We start from the raw sequence: 5,436 nt of genomic DNA, 5'->3' as shown, positions 1-5,436 counted from the left end.
CCCTCGCTGTACTCACTTCTGTCTGTGGGCTCACTTCTTTCCTCCTATCCTTCCTGGTTGATCTACTCCGATACAGAGACATGAAACAGACGGGGGGGAACCCTCATTTGTCTCCTGCTGCCCGCTCCAGCTCAGGGTAGAATTCATAACACTAACTACTGTAGCAATATTAAAACACAAATGCTGAGCTCTGTGCAGTTTGCTCCAGTTTGAACCTGACTGTGGACTGGGATGAGCTGCCTCCTCTTCAGAAATGAGCTATGTGTGCTCACCCCGATTGTTTTCTTCATATAAGTCAAACTGTCACCAGAATGAAAAACTTTGCTCTAAGTAACTGCCGCAGGATGTCAGGGCTAATACAGAGTAACTTTATATTCCTGTCAGATAAATAAACCTGCTAACGTGATGTGATACTTATATTTTTACAGTGGTAGGAAAAAGTTGTCAAACACCTTTAAAATTTTACACAGTCTCGAATATTATCCCAAAATATCCTTTTTTTTGTGCATATGCATTCAACTTTTATTGTGGCAACCATAGACTGTATATAGAGTGGACAGCATGGCTCCGCCATTTATCATTCTATGGTTTTGAAGCCAAAATACCGCCGTCTCAGGCGCCACCATTGTAGCAGTTTGGAGCCAGATTCTGTGCAGTAGAGACTGTGAGGGATTCTGGGAGAATCTGAGTGAAGCTGGGAGACAAAAATAATTATTTTTTTTCTTTCAAGAGTCTAATCACTTCCTGACTCTACCTCCTGACATATTTTACAATCCCTGAAAAAAATACATGAGAACAGCAGCTGTCAATCATTATTACACGTTACGTAAAGCCTCGTTTTTAACCTTGTATAACTAATGAAAACGAAACTTTTCAGGAAAAAAGAGGACTTGGATACAAGACAGCCAAATGATATCTTCAAATCACCACAACAATCAGACGTGAGAAACATTTCTACGAGCTGTAATAATTTGTTAAAGTTTGACCACAGCCCATCTGGAATGGCTGGGAAGCTGTATTTTTAAACCTATACTGCAGCCAGTCACCAGGGGGAGCAGTTTATGTGGAGACCTCACTTTGAGCCGAGCAAGCGGACATCCATTTTTTTTACAGTCTATGGTGGCAACCCAGATCGCCATATGCCGACCAGACGGTTACAATCTGAACCTGATGACTGCTTGTCAACAAAATGTGCATCTGTTGCACCACTTCTGCCATAAGTGGAGACACATTCAAATATACGCCAGATGATCAACCCGCCTTTACTTCAGCAGAGGGTTGCTCCAGAAGACTATAGCTACATCGCCAACCACAGGCCTGGCATACAGAGTTTTCCATCCCTCAGCATTTCAGTGTAAATGCAGTTGTTTTCCATGGTGTTTTTTGCATTTTCAGGTCAAATGTTGACGTGCAAATTTAAACCCTCACCTAGGCCTAGGCCAATAACAAATTTTGTTTGAAGATATATTGTCCAACATTTACAGAGGATAAACAATATTTTTGACAATACTATTTTGAGACCAAACTAACCACTAATATGAAAATAATAAATCATAATAAAGCAATACACCCTTCTGAACGCAATGAAGTTTTATTTCTCATGATTATTATTTTAGCATTTTAATTAGAATGTCAATAACTTTCAAATATCCTAAAAATAAATACATAAAAATATATAATGAGCTCCCAGTCAAAAAATGCCCCCCAGAGACAAAGATTTTGGATTACTGACAAGAGGACTCACCCTGTTAATTCTGAGAGGAAACACACCCAGGTGCTGGGAGCGATGCAGAGTGAACTTGTCACAACCTGGCTCTAGGCCAGGCATGGGCAAACTACAGCCCAGGGGCCACATGCGGCCCGTTAAATGTTTTAATTAAATGAATAAACCTTGTTAAAGTTTTATTTTCCCTGCAATTCTGATGTTTTCCCACTAGATGGCGTGCTGTAAATACATTGGCTTTGTTGAGGTGAAGCGTAGGCCTATTACTCCTCGTTTGCACTTTACCCTCTGACCCATCAGCCCTTCTGTAAAGATGAACGGACCTAAGAAATGTTTTAATCTGTGTATGGTTTGTTCTTTCGTTATTCAGTTTCAAAACAAAATCAAAAAAACGGACTTGTTTTTTTTTGTTTTTCTGTTTTAAAACCAAAACGGAAAAATGGGATTACAGAACGAACCATACACGGATTAAAATTCCCATTATAACTCCATTCTCTCATATTCTAATTTTGATTTCAAAAGAAAATCAAAACAGCGAAAAAATAGACCGTTATTTGTTTTCTGATTTTTGATTTGAAAAAGAAAAATTGAAAAACAAGTCGTTTTCCGTTTTCCGATTTTGGATTCTACCCTGATATGTTACCAAAGCACATCATTAAAGAAACTAAGGTGCAAACGGGGGAGGATTGCGCCCAGCCAGGCCACGCTGAGCCTGGTGTTGGCGGAGGGGGATCCAGGAAGTGTGTGTTGGCCAGAACACCTGGGGGATCCACCCAAGTGCACAAACGCCTCCCACAGGGCCTGCAAGGACACAGTACACAGAGAAGGGGGAGACACACAGCTGCAGCAGGCCCTAGTGGCAGGAGGCCGTCACAAACTCCCTTGACATCCAGCCTGTTGAGAGGCAAGAGACGAGGAAAACAAACATATGTCCACATTGCGATATACTGAGGTTTAAAAAAATTATTAAATTCATTTCAATAACATACGATTAATTGATATATTGAACAATGGCCAGGCCTACCCTTCGCCACACTACTGATTGTTGACTTCACTGTTGGTTTTTCTTTGAGCACTTCAATGAATTATTTCTGTCTTTAAAAGTGATCACCTCCTTCTTTGTTTACGCTCTTCAACGAGCCCCGCACAACATGGATGCTCCATGAAATGCAGTTTTCATGCAGCCGCTCTTGTCTGAAACATGTTTCCCTTGGATACAGAGAGAAAGGACATCTGGGCTTTTCTCTCCTCTCACTGCCTACACCCTCATCCTCCCACCCAAGCCCCACCCGCTGTTATCATATTCTTCTCCTCCCTCCCTGTCTTCCTCTGGGGGCAATCAATCGCTGTTGCTGTGATGGCGTTGGGCTGTAGGTGGTCATGCTGACAGCAGATGGCTCTTTCTCGCCGGAGCCACGGCCTCTCCATGACAACAGCAAAGACCAGAAGGTGACACAGAAAATGGAGTGAGGAGTGTTTGGACAGAACACTCTCACACACACAGAAGCAGAGGAGTCAGGGATATGGAGGGGTTGGAAGGAGAGGAAACAAACCTGGGATCATCATGTATCTTCTTGGTTGAAGTTGTTGAACTCGTTTTTTTTTCCAGCTTTGACTGTCTTTGTGTTGTCTTCATGTTTCCTCCACAGTTCAGACAACACATTCACTGATAACAACCGTCTATGAACAATCTACTGACTTTAAACACTTTCAGCTGTAACACGAAGAGTCACAGAGTCTGTTCATTTTCTCATTGATCAAACCAGCACCTATTGTCACAGCTTTAAAACCTGGTCTGTGGTCTGATCCTGCAGGTGAACCAGCAAACTGGCAGATATTTCTTCTGAAGGCTATTCAGGGGAAAGAGGATGACTCCAGAGGAACTTTTGTTCTCTTTCCTTTGTTTCACTCTGGACAAAGACCACAGTGGTTGATACCGACTGTTGGTTTCTACTGTAAGCACCATGTTGCAGTATCTATCGGGGTCAGGACCAAGTTAGGCTCTATTTTCATCACCTGTTGAGTTGAACTTTCTTTTTCAGTGTTTACTTTCTATTCTGAGCTTGGCTTAACAGTATCTTTTGAGTCAGAACCAACAAAAAACAGAAATGTTTTATCAGGGAGAATTTGGTCATTTCAGGTGCTTTTGAACACGACAGTAAAACTTATGAGGAAATTATGAGATGGAAACGAATGAGTTTTATCTCTTTTCTGTTCCTTTTTGGAATGCAGTTAAACTGGTAATTCAACAGTTTGTTTTTGGAATAATTGCAAAGTTTCTTTGTTCCGACTTTCTGTATGTAGATTTTTCTTTTTGCTTCTTATTTTCTTTTACATTTTTCAAAATAAACATTTTCAGTTCAATTATTAATTATATCAGTGTCTTAATGGAAATAAAAACTTTATAAAACAAGAGTAGAATAAGTAAGAAGTGTTGGGAAAAGCTCTGTACAGTTGATCTCAGTGCAATTCTATTATTGTGTTTACAAAATGACTCCTGAGGACTTTATGATGTTCACATCCTTAGACCATGAGATACTAAAGCTCACTGGTTCTTAAAGAAAATTATGAATGTCAAAATAAATTGTTTTGATTTGGTCAGAAAAAAAACAATGAGAGATGAACACACTCAAACAAACTGTGATTCTCAACTGGTGGGTTGAAAAGAGGGTTGCAGACCCTAGTGTCAGTGGGTCTGGAACCTTTGCCAGGACGAAAATAAAAAAAAATGATGAGGAAAAAGAAATCCTGTGCTTTTATTTTGAAGGGGAGTTTTTCCCCGGTGGAGTACTGTCTATTCACACTCCTTGGGTTGTGAGGATGCCATGGGATGCCACTTGCCATTTCACTGTCCAGGAAATGACCTGCACAGGTTGTTTTCCTTTGCTATCTGAGCATGGCTAAACACAAGTACGACGACCATTACTCGAAAAATGGATTTTATTAAAGTGAGCTCAAAGGACGACAGAAATCTCTGTGTTTGTGCAAGAGGCAACATCAATGAAGCCTTTGTGGAAGTGCTAAAAGTGTCAGATGGTTTATGGTCAGCATGAGTCTGGCTGCAGAAAGACCAGAAACAACACACATCAAGCCAAAAAAACTGACAGCACTTAAAAAAACCTGTTTACAGCCTGATTCAAAGTTCAGGGCTGTTTTTCAGTCCCAGTCTGCCACTGGTCAGAAGGATGCATTTAGGTACCTAAACATGGTACCATTTGATTTAATGTGAATTGGTACCCAGTACTTTTGACTGAATTCGGTCGGTACCTATAAAAGTACCTAATTCAGTACCCATCCCTACTTGAGTCAGCATTATCAATATGGCCTCCGACCACGATTGGCTTTATTATGTTCAGGAACAGACAGGTGATGTCACAGAGACTATTAACATTATTGTACAGTCTATGGTTGAGGACCACTGGCCTAACCGCCAGAGGTCAGTGTTGTGGAAATTTTCCTGTTTCTGGTGAAGAATGAAATGGAAACTTCTGCCTGCCAGCAAACTTTTATTTTCTTTGCAAAAAAAAGGTCAGTCAACACGCGAGCAGTCTGTGTCAGACATGGTGGTCTGCAGCACAGGAGCACCGCAGGGGACAGTGCTCTCCCCCTTCCTCTTCACCTTATACACCTCAGACTTCTCGTGCAACTCTGGGAGCTGTCAGCTCCAGAAGTTCTCTGATGATACAGCCATCATTGGATGCGTATCGCAGGGG

The sequence above is a fragment of the Halichoeres trimaculatus genome, unplaced genomic scaffold (genome assembly GCF_033239565.1).
Source record: "Halichoeres trimaculatus isolate MK-OKI-2021-1 unplaced genomic scaffold, fHalTri1.1 fHalTri1_scaffold_15, whole genome shotgun sequence".
Classification (NCBI taxonomy): domain Eukaryota; kingdom Metazoa; phylum Chordata; class Actinopteri; order Labriformes; family Labridae; genus Halichoeres; species Halichoeres trimaculatus.
This window is presented reverse-complemented; position numbering follows the sequence as displayed.